This window comes from Corvus brachyrhynchos, unplaced genomic scaffold (assembly GCF_000691975.1).
Source record: "Corvus brachyrhynchos isolate BGI_N302 unplaced genomic scaffold, ASM69197v1 scaffold101, whole genome shotgun sequence".
Taxonomy (NCBI): Eukaryota; Metazoa; Chordata; class Aves; order Passeriformes; family Corvidae; genus Corvus; species Corvus brachyrhynchos.
This window is the reverse complement of record NW_008237239.1, coordinates 2802009-2814255: the sequence shown is the minus strand read 5'-3', so window position 1 is coordinate 2814255 and position 12247 is coordinate 2802009. Positions and strand designations below refer to the sequence as shown.

At 40.7% G+C, this 12247-nt stretch overlaps 2 protein-coding genes across 2 annotated transcripts in view; one reads left to right on the top strand and one right to left on the bottom strand.

Annotated features, from left to right (window-relative positions):
* The window catches only part of CDC73 (cell division cycle 73), a gene marked incomplete at its 5' end in the record, with an annotated part of 96734 nt that overhangs the window by 30717 nt on the left and 53770 nt on the right, over nucleotides 1-12247 (bottom strand). The gene's annotated exons all lie outside the window — the stretch shown is intronic.
* Nucleotides 8534-12247, top strand: part of B3GALT2 (beta-1,3-galactosyltransferase 2) — an 8227-nt gene continuing 4513 nt past the window's right edge. The window contains exon 1 of the mRNA XM_008630205.2: nucleotides 8534-9156. The gene's annotated coding sequence lies outside the window, so the exon portion shown is untranslated. The remainder of the gene's footprint in view (nucleotides 9157-12247) is intronic.

The following is a 12247-nucleotide window of genomic DNA, read 5'->3' as shown; positions in this document are numbered from 1 at the left end:
ACCTTTGAAAAGTCTAATGTCAGTGATAAAAAATAAAGATCGTTTTTTTTCTACAGCTATGTGTTGCAAAGTAAAATCCCCTCACTGAAAAACTCAACATTTAAGTGGCAGGAAATAAAAATGAGTAAACCACTAAGAGCAGACAATGTTTTGGAATAGAGTTAGGCTTTCAATGCCAAGATTTCAAGGAGAGAAAAAAATCCCAACATAGAGTGTAACAAGATTCCTCTGTTATGATACCCTGGAACTTTCTGTACGTGCTTAGGATGGCTTTACCAGTCACAAACAGATTCAATTTCATAGATACTCATCCAATAACTTCCTTGTCTTAGTCGGGTCGTGCTCTACTTTTACAAGAAAAACACCAAAACAAAATAGCAGCATCACCTTTTGAGCAAGGGCAGCAGATTAATTTTACGTGTAGCTCAACGGGCTGATAATAAATACACAGACCAGAGACCTCACACTTTTCTATCTATTCCTGTGCTTCCAAAAAGACATTTTAAAAATGTAAGAAAAAACAACTATTCAAGAGTTAATGCCAGACTACGTATTTCTTCCTTATTTTGGAAGGAATATTGGCATATTCCTGGGGGAATGAATATGTGCCTATTCCGAAGAAGAGCAGAAATCCTTACCTCCTCCAACAGACACTTCTGTCACTGACTAGTGCCTAGTTTGAACAGACACATCTGAAGGCACTACCACTATGAAAGCTGTTCTAAAAAAACCCCAGCTCGTTATTGCCCTCAGATCTCAATCAGCTGGGATCAGATCTTTCCAGGTAGCACATTTTCCATTCAGGATGATGGAGGTGCCTCAGATTTCTCAATTTCCTCAGCTCAGGGCAGCTTCTCAGCTCGCCTCCTGCCCAGGCCAGCGGGCCTTCAGCCACAGCACTGCACCCAGCATGGAGCTGCTATTTATAACTCCTGCAGGCATCTCAGGGATGCCTCAGCATTGTTCCAAGAACCAGCAGGCAATTCTGCACAGAGTCATCAGAGCACACGAGCTCCAGCCACGCGGGACCTGAGGGCTGCACCGGCCCATTCTGAGCCGGCTGGTGCATCTATTCCCAAACAGCTGACGTTCCACAAGGCTCAGGGGATTGTGTGCATTGTCCTGTGCACACACACATCCAATTTTAATCTGGCACAATCCCACCCGACCTGCCAGGGAGAGGAGAACAGAGATTCCAGAGACCTGCTCTAACCTCTCCTGCTGCACCCAGCGTTTCCCACTTTACGACAGACCTCCTTGCTCGCTCCCTTCCCCCCCACCCCCCACCGTGCACCTCAGGTAAGTGACATTTAATACACGGAATAAAAAACCTCTTCCTCTCCTGTCATTAGGCAAACAGCATAAGAGTATAGATACTGGCACATCGTGAGAAAAAATAGAAAAAGACGAAAGAAAAACAAAGAGAATGGCAAATGTAAATTTTTCACAGTAGGGAAACCTTTTCCTTATGAGGTGACCTAGATTCTCAAACAAAGGGATTCCCTTTCTGTACTGAACCCAGGCCTGATTAAATGAAGAAGGAATTTTTATTCTATTTATTACTTTGCTTGTTTACCTAGAAATGCAATAGAAGGGCTTTTTATATTTGGCAAAATAAGGAACACCAAGGCAAAGACTAACATGGAGATCCAAAGGTGTGAAGGAAAGAAACAAAAACAGAAAGAAAGTGGGTCAGATTTAGTCTCACCAACAGCTCAATCTTTTCAACTGCAATGTAAACCCTCATACTTGCACATGGATAAAACACAAGCATGCATTAACCAAAACTTACAGAAAAAGCATTTGTAGAAGTCTGAATGTTTCATTACACAAATCCTCAAGAGGAAAAGACTTCAAAGAACCCACAACATGCAACCCATCATCCAAGGTCACGAGATTTTGTGGGGTTTTAAGAGGATGACACGTTTTTGTACGTTTTTAAAAAGTGGGGTGGTTTTTTTGAGATGACAGATGCTCCCTATAAATTTACTTTAGTGAGACAGATCAGCGATAGAACTCTTTGCAGATGCTGATTATGAACGGCAAGATTATATACTTAACAGAAAAATATCATCTTGAATTTTAGGCCAAATTTTACGGAGTCAGCATTATTACATTAAATATAACCAGTATTTCTTCTGTTACAGACACACCTCCCTACAGAATGCATTAATGATTCTTAATATTATGTCTTGAGGTGGACAAGATGCAAGAGAGCTGTCTCTGATTTCTTCTTCTGCTAGAAGCCACTAAATTACAGAAAATAAACAACCTGGAATTCCAGTTTGAAATATAGCTTAAGATAGCAGAAAACAATAAAAATTCTCTAGTTCTCAATCAATATTATCTCTCATTTTACATAATACAAACCAGACTATGAGGATTTCCTCTAAATCATGTATTTGAGGACTAGGAGTCCTGGTTACTGACTCTACATGAGTAATTTATGTGAGAAAAATCCTCAGGCTCATGAAATTAATCTAGAGTCTTACGCAGATTACAGAAGGAATTATGAACACAGTTATTCAGTCAAAATCCATTATTTCCACAGCAGAGCTTCCTTTTCCTTGAAAGCCACTCAAGGAATGGTATCATTTAAGTTTAATGGGAATTTTACAAGTGGAAAGTCTGCAGCTTAATCTGCACTGACTGGGAACAGCAAGTTGAGGGAAACACAGAGGTGGAACAACATTGGGTAAAATCAGGGACGTGTCCCCAGCTGGCCAGGCTGAGGCAGTTCAGTCAGACTGGGTGGTGTGCACAGTGTTTGGAGGAATCTCAGCTCCTCCAACATGTCAAAAAAAGGGCAGTAGGGAATTGCCTTTAAAAGGGGATTTATTCTCCATTTTATGATCCAGGTTTTCTGTTGGCTATGAACAAATATTGCTGAAATTTATTACAGGAATAGGACCTCTTGAGTCACTGGGGGAACGATTTTTTTCCACAGATTTTGTTGGTTTTCCTAGCTTAAGCATCTGTGCTTGAAGAAAAGGATTCAGGCATTTAAGGCACTTGCTAAATCTTTGTTATTTCTGCTGTAAACCCTTCATGTCCCCCAGAATCAGCTGTAAATGAGGATACCTACAGGATGGAGCTGTAGGAATTAACGAACTAAAGCTGCTGAGGAAACGTGACAGATGGAAAGCATCAGTACAGGTCTCAACCCCAAGTCACAGGAAATTCTGACAGCTCTGAAAGTCCAGTTCTTCAATTTCACATTATTTAACATTCACTAAACAAGAGCATCACCTATTTCAGTACTAAGAATTTCTGAGGCTGACAAAATGTCTCCATATTCCTGTACAAACCATATACATGGAGAAAAGAACTTAGGGAGCCGATGAACAGCTGGAGTTGCTAATCTCTTAATTGGTCTCACACAAAAGAAAAAAAAAAAAAAACATCTATGTAGCTACTCCAGCATGGAGGAGTGCTGGGCAGGATGTCTGCATCCTTTGGTGAACCTCATGGGCATCGAATGCCAAGTGTGAAAAAGAAAAAAAAAGGTGAAATGAGAAAAAAACCCATGAAATTTCTTACCTGGGACTGCCAGGTAAGATTGACCTGGACACACCATTTGACAGCACAGCCCCCAACAACCAAATTCCACAGCTTCACCTCAGCTCAACAAAGCTCTCAGAGCACAGAGTTACCAATGTTATCATTCTCAACATCTACAGTAAACCCATTCCATAAATCTTAAGGATTCATCAGGATAGGCCTCTTTAAGTTATTGGGAGAGAAGTGTGGGATGCCTCAAGAGCCTGAGGATAGCCTGAGGGAAAAGGGGCAGAAAAAGAAGGTATCAGGCACAGAAAGGCCTGCACAGGTGGCAGCGGCTGGAACAAGACATTTTCCTTCCCTGGCATAAGAGCTGGTGCCTGTTATCTCCAACAGGATGCCATCTTTCTGCTTTGAGATTGGATATTTAGTACCACTTCTTCCCCGAGAGTCTCACTTTCTGTAAGAACTGGAGTTCTTATTTCTAATTCTCATGCTGGGGATGTGAGGGTGGGTATTAGGGGTACCTTGATCACAAAGTGCAGAGGCAGGTGGATGAAACAAGAATGAGGTAAGGGGGAAAACACCAGCCCATTTCCCACTGTCGTCCTTTAAACTGCCTGTGAATGTTTGGTACTTCAGCTGCTTGGCCTCCTCTCCCCTGCTGTGCTGAATCAAAGCTTCATAAAGTCCCTGCTCTTCTCAGAATGCAAAAGCAACACTTGTGACAGGCAGAAAATATTACTGCTGGCACTGGCTTGCCAGTTCATCAGAGGAGAACCACACAACCAAGAATCCTGCACAATACAAATGAAATTATGTTGTCCATCCCCTGGAAGAATAAAATCTGCATTTAGCACTTGAGATCAGCAATAATTGCATGCAAAGCCTGAGGGAAGACATGAAAATCAGAAGAAAGAGAAGATATGATAAAACAAACAACACAGTATTGAAGAAAGAAACATGTCTGGACAGTATACATTTTCGTAACACACAAAACCAGAACTGAACCAAAGCAGACCAAAACCAGTTTGTATTTTGGCCTTTTGAATGAATTTTGAAACACTCCAAACCTGTGTTCCTCTAAGGAAGCTGTGACAGGAGTGTGCACTGAATTTTAGCTGGATACCTAGAAGATCAGTTTACTTAATAAAAAAATACAAGCTTTAAAATTATAGAACATCATCTTGAAATGTTTCCCCAGAAGCACCTTCCTGACTTGAAAACATCACTCAGACTTCTCCCTTTCTCACAGCTTTGTGATGTTGGGGATACGCTCATATTCCTTACGGAATGATACATAACAATAATCAACTACATAAAACCCCGTGCATGTTTCACAACATCTGGGAACTTTTTCTAGTTATATAGATTGATCTGTATTACTGAATTCAAGTTCTAAAGTTATGACACTCAATAGTTAATGAAATCACCAAGTTTATGGCTTGGGTGTTCTTAGAACAGAGAACAAAATCTTGACCATTTATAAAACAATGCACCAAGTGTAAAAGCTGGGTTTCACTACCAGCTAAGCAATGGTGAAAATCTACTAAGCAAAATAAGGCAGGCAATACTGACACTTGTGGTCATTTCTAGATTGCTATTTTTCATTCACTTACAAACATATCTGGGATAGCTAAGAAACATGTTAGGATCTCAAAGTAGCCAAGCAAATTCCAAGTATTTGCCAACCCTGTCTCCACTCTAGCTGAACTTACTGGAGAAGTATTATTTTTGAAGGAAAGAGGAGAATGGCCACTGGCCATACACACAATAATTCTTAACATGGAAAATTAAAACTAAGCATTTATGACACTCTGTATTAACACATTTCCAGAAGGTAAAAATAGAGCTTAAAAGCAAGAATAACCAACCTTGAAAATGTTGCCATTAATCATTCTGAACTGTCACTTGAAAGGCTCTCAACACATTACAGTTGATGTAATACTGCATTTTACTATGATAAAGTGGAATGAAGATTGCAAAGTATTCATGGAGTTTCCAGAAAGCATGGTCCATATGGGAATAGTGATATACCAGCTATGACTTAAGTATTTAAACTCTCATGGGGCTTGTGCCACCAGGGAGAAGTTACCAAGCAGTATATGCCTGACTGCTGCAATTACTCCAAATTAGTTTGAGGAATTTCTGCTAATGTTGTCAAGGCAGAACTTTACTGAATGGCTCAACCTAAGAGTTTATTACAAAACCAGTTAGACAAGACTCTGCTGACACCCTCTAAAAATGCCACAGAGAGTTTCTTAAGTTTTTTGAAGAAAATATTCCAAACCTCCCCAAGTTCGTGTTGCATTGGTAGATTTTGCTCAGTTGCCAGTTGTCATGTGCACAGGGTGTTGTGAGCAGCCCTCTCCTCTCCCTCCCTGTCTCTTTGCAGGACTCGCTGAGCACTCCTGTTCCTGGTCACGGTAACTCCGCCTGTTCCTCACAGGCTGTACATTTTCACTTACTCCTTAGAGCCTTAATAGGTGGCAGCCTCTCAAATACTAACACTGCAGCTTCTAATTTCGGATGTAACCATAGTAACATTACAGAACACATTAGTCCCTGCATCGAGAACAAGCAGTCAGTCCACTGACCCTTTGCACTGAGATTGGGCTGAAGTAAAGCTCATTCCAACCTCCAACCCAGCAAGATTACCAAAATCTGCACCTCCTATTTCTTTCCAGTCCAAAGCAAGACCTGCCCCCCGAAACTCCCACAAACACACAGTATCATAGGAGAGCAGCAAAGAACAAAGTGCTATACAAGAAAAGGAAATTCTTCCTGAAACTTTGTCTCTAAAGCTACATCAGTCACTCCCAGATGGAAAGCAGTATAAAAATCAAAGTTTTTTCTTACTTTTCTTTAAGATGAGCAAAGAATGATCATACTTATTTGGAAAAAAAAAAAAAAAGAGAGAATGAACAAAAGATATTGGTCATTAATATTTAAGAATTCAATACTCAATTTGTTCACAAGGCAGGATGACACTTTTTACACATATCAACAGACAAGAGCTCTGCCTGAACTTTACAGGCTACACACAAGGGATATGACCATTTAATTAAAAGCTGAAGCTGATGTCTGTTCCCTTCCAAATTTACTTTAAAAAGGATTCTATTTAGAAAAACAGCCCTTGGGATTTTTGTACCTTTAATATTTACTAATGAGCATTTATAGAAAAATAAAGACAGCTCTGCCCCTTCCAATATAGTACACAAACACCCTACCTATAGCTCCCAAGCTTTAGCAGCTACACCAGGTACAGTGAAGCAGCAGCAAATAAATTAAGTTGAAACAGTGGAGATTTTAATAACCATTCTGTTGAGATTTGAACTCGTTTCCCAAATACAAGGTTACATGTCTTGTCTGAAAATTCGAAATTCAGAGGCAGATTTACATGTTTATGTTTGAGAAAAGCATTATTTCCTTCTGCCTAAGTCCCCATGGGTGCACCTACCACACGAATAACCCACTTGGTTTCCTACTCACACCCCAGAGTGCAGCAAACTGGGAGCACTCCTGGCCACACTCTCGCATATTTTGTGTGCATCAGCAACAGACTACCCAAAATTCTGAGTATTATACCGGGCAGCCATAAGAAAGCTTTGTGTGTTTAAGTGGGAAATTGAGTAGTCTGGGCACATATTGAACCTCTCAGTGCACTGATTCTCAATTATTCATAGAAGTCCCAGATCAGTAAGCGGTGCTGGACACAGGCCCTCTTCTCATGCTCCACCTCCACACTGACCCCTCCCCTCCATTTTTTAAACACTGATTTCTTTAGACTGGAGGAGATACAAACTCTTTACTGATATGCACTTTATATTTATAATTACTATTTAGGAAATATGCTCATGACCCTAAAATGTCCTCAGATAGGATCAAAGGATTTGTGGAAATCATTATTAGGTTAGGAATTGCATGCATTACAAATAAGACTAAATTAATAGAGAAAGTTAGTGTACATAGATGATTTAGTTAGGAGGATCTAAATCTGATTACGTTTCTAGTAAATTAGCATCATACACATCTAAAATAATAAAACACACTGACTGCCTGGGGAAGCCTTATTTCCCAGTAAGGGACATGCCTACCCCCAATCCTACAGATCAGACACACCAGATAAATCACAGTTTCTTTACCCTTTGGCTGGAAAGAAAGCCTGAAGAGCTAGTCATTACCTTCTCAAAACAGAGTGGGCAAACACAGTGACTAATAAATACCTGGGTAAGTAAGCTGCTAGCTCTCTATTTTCCCAGCTATCTATTGTAGTATTTTATTTATGTAGTAAATAGAATAAGATGCTTCAGCATAGAAGGGTCAGTCATTGAAAGGAGAGAAAGGAAAGGAACAGAAGTTTCCTTAGGACCAAAAAGACAAATTCTGTGATATAGGTATGTCTGTAACAGACAAAGGACATTTTAGGTTCATCAATAATTGAAATGAAGTGCCCCTGACTCTGCAACGCCAGACTTCAGGCTGTACCATAGCAGAAAGCCATTAACAGCAGAGAGGCAGCTTAACAGCATGTGCTTATACATCAGTGGTGTTCAGCCTAATTGAATAACCTCAGATAACAAAAAGCAGCTTTTAAAGAGTAAGCATGTGTAAAGGAAATATGAGCAAAGAAAGACATTTTTATCTTTTCTTTGGCATGAAGGCACAAACCATTTGTACTCCAAGAGAGCCAAATGGGTTAAATCAAGCTTCGGCATTTAAATGCTTATAATTCCCTTGCACAGCAGAACAGCTTTTGGAGTATGGGAATAGAACATCTAGCATTAAAAATCTCCTAGAAAAGCCTAAGTTACAGTGTCAAGGAAAAGTGAAAACAATCTGTAAAAACCCTCAATTTTTCACTTAATGATCATACAATTTTTATACTATCACCTACCACTGTGCATGAACTGAGTATGTATCATTTATCAAATAAGAGCAAGAGCCTGTACAGCCTCCTGTCTGCCTTTGGATTTAGTCAAAATGAATGCTAACAATCACGTGGGATTCAGCCAAGCAGTGACGTTAAATTCTGCTCTGTCAGAAGACAGCATCTGTCAAAGCCCACATTTAAACTGCTGCCTGCCTGTGCAGCAGCTGAAGAACTACGGGATGGATTTTATACACCACAATTCCGGGTTAAAACAGCTCCAAACCATTTCTACTACTGCCTAGCAACAATGAAGGAAGGAACAGAGGGAGATCCTATTATTGAAGACAACTGAGGCACTACGCGCTAGCACTCCCTGCTAACATTTCCACCAGAAATATGGATCCTGAGGAGAGGAGAACACAGCCCTGCATTGTCCGAGCCGGGAGACACCAGATGTGAGAGCCCCAATGCAGCGGCTGTGAGCGCCAGCCCGCCCCGCCCACCCCCCCCCCCCGCCCCCCCCCCCAGCCACAACTCCTGTGCCTTTGTCTGCAGCATGAACAAAAAGCCCCGAGACAAGGACGCCACTTCCACGCAAGGAAGGTAACACGGCAACGGGCAGGCAGATGGACAGAGTGGATCCCGAGCAGAGCGGTCGCACGAAGCAGGGCTGGTGGGGGATGTGCGCATGGTCGAGAGCATCTTTTTTGCTGAAGTGATGGCGTGCCCAAACTATTTTCTGTGGGTATAATCCTGCACCATAAATGGCCTGACCAAGGAAGGTATGTCAAACCCTTGTGTGTGATATTCATTCGCTTGTCTGTTACCTTTTCAGCCATTACAGATAATGATCGTTCCTAATTTGCGGCGCCCTGAGATAACACTGTCTCTGAGCAGGGAGAAAGAATTCTAGCAGGTTTTGCTCTCCCCCAGCACAATGTCACTCCCTTACACTGAATAAATGCACTGCTCACAGTCTGCCAAGGCTGGTGTGGCTGGAGAGGAAGGATTAAAGGGATAATGGAGCTCCTGCAATGATTGCTTTTAACTGAGAAATTAAAAACTCAAAGCCCTCCAATACAGAAAAAACAGTCAGAAATCCTCTCAAACTAGGTCAGAATTAATCCTTATCTGAAGTAATCTTAAAGCATGGTAATATGGCCATAATGTGACATACCGAGAGCACTGAACCAATAAAACAGACCACGCAGTCAAAAGACATTACCCTAAAAGTCCCCTCAGCCCTTTTTACACCTGCTTTTCTGCCCGCCAAACACAAGCAAAATGTCACCAGGGCACTACCGGCCAAGCATAAACTGGGAGCAGGCAAAAGACTGGGCATGATTTAAACCATCAGCAGTGCAATCAGGCACCACGATTTACAAGTAACATCAGGCTCCCTGACATCCCAAAAGAAAACCTTCAAACACTACACACTCAAAATGGTAAGCACGTAACTTATCTCCTGCCATCACTGCAATTTCTGTTTAACATGAAAACACTGACTGTTTAACTTGGATTGTAAAATAACATTCCATCTAATTGCCATTCATTCCTATTTATTGTTGAAATTTAAATACTTCGTCACTAATGGCAAACAAAAAGATGAATAATTGCAATACAAATTTAAGACCTAAATCTATAGCAAGTCAATACACCACAGAAAGAAAGTGCTTATCTGCAGAATCTACCAATTAGCTATAATAAATCATTAAATGTCAATATAAATGTGCTTTCTTTGCCCAAGGCAATGCCAACATGAAATAAAACAACTGCAGCTGGAAAGAGTTCACAAACCAAGGGACACAGCATACAACAGACACCGGTTTCAAATCAGTTTTGAGACATTTAGAATATAAAGTCACTTTACAGAACTTTTAAAACAACAACAACAAAATGTACCTTCAGGCAACACTCCAGGAGAAGCACACCTGGCTAATGTAAGACACTAGTATTGGACATTTAAAAACCTGCACATCAAACCTTATCCCAAATACTGTTTTGTGCAAAAGATTAATGGAGTTTGTAAGGGAAGTCAGGCACATTAAATGAGGCCCAATATGCAACTGGCTGTTCATCAGAATACAGACTCAGGCTGCCTTTTGAACTCTTCCCTCTAATTTAAGAGTTTGCCCACACAGCTAATCAAAATATGAAAATCCAAGACGTGTGAATAGGAAGTCGAATGCTTCAATTTGCAAAGCTGTAATTATAGAGCAGAACTACAAGTACCAGGAACCAAAACACCAGCAGAGCACAGACCACAAATAAAAATTCAAGAGGCATTCACAGTTTATGTATTTGGCATTTGATAATGCATCAGTGACTGCACTATCAAGTGCCAAAAATGAAGGAGCATTATCAGAAATAATGTCTCCAAAATGCAGTTACATGCAACAACACACTCTCAGAGGACAAGGTGAGTGTTCTAGAGACCCTCTACTGTACTTAGGTTTTCTTATCTACTGTCAATAGTTGGTGCCTGTTCATAAAATTCTGTGAAATGGAATTTTAAGTATTTGGACAAAAAAAGTAATGCTCTAACCCTATTTAAGTGAGACAAAATAATACTTTTATTATACTCTTCGATGGTGGGCTTAATATCTATTGACAGTTTTTTACATCCTGTTTAAACAAAGCACCCTAGCATGTACTATTTTTTTTTTAAGGTGCAATTGTTGTTGCTGTATTTTCAGTGCTAAATACCCCACTGTGTATTTTGAAATGTTTTACACACAAACTGCAAAGAAAATGAGCCCAAGTTATTCGGGGTTTTTCAGTCAATAGCTTTATGAAGCTGAAAAATAGGTGTGGGTGCATCCCCTATTCATAAAATGCCTTTCTAAAGGGCAAACAGAGACAGATTTTCTAAGACACTCCTACGCTGAAAAATCAAGGAAATATGACTCTCTTAAAATGTCTTCTGATTCTAGTTCTGCCCCTCACTGTAAAACTTATTTCGTGTGCACTATGTGAGCATACAGCATAATAAAAAAAGGCTTCGGCCATTGTAGCTGCCTTTGCTGGGACACTTCCTCAGTGCATCAGGGAAACACAGCACCTGCAAACAGCTTTCAGTTTTCAGAAATATTTATGTAACTTAAGATTCTCATTTTTGCCTATTGCCTTATCGAAGTAGCTGCTCAACAAAACACTACCTCACTTAAAAATTATAGAGAGATTAGTAGTGCAGGGCACTTTTGCTGAAGTATTTCCATCTAATGACTGTAGTTTTATAAGTGGAACCATTCAGTGTGACAATATTGTTCTGAGTTCTAGCTGCTACTCCACATTCATGAAATTCTGGCTTTGATTTTCTTCCTAAATTGTGGACGCATGCACTGGAACGATAACTAATCAAACATTTCCACTGCTGCCCTCCAATTTGCCATCAAACAATTAACTTCCCCGACATCTGGGCTATCCTTTGAAGTGACGTTTATGTTTGCTTATGCACAGCTATTCCCGAATAGCTGCGTGTTCACTTACAGCTCACTGCACACTGCAGACAAACTAAGAATTACGAGTTTTGAGGGAGGCTTCTGTTTTTCCAGCAGGCAAAAGCAGGTGCGAGTGGCCAGATAAACACGAGCCTTGCACATTTGGGGCGTATCTTCTTTTACATGTGGACAACACTCGAGTTAAAGCAGCACAAGTGTGGAGTGTCAAGTTAATTCCTGAACTACAGTTCAGACACACGCGTTTATGATTTTTAGAGAGGCAGCTGAGCGTCCGGGAAGTGGCATCAGCCCCGAACAGTTAAATAACAAAATCAGAGATACTTTCAGCAAGCTTTAAAACCAAACGCATGAAAGCACCTGAAGTGCAATGGGCCGCACAAGAGGCGCCATTCGGGTGTTACCGGGCCGGGCT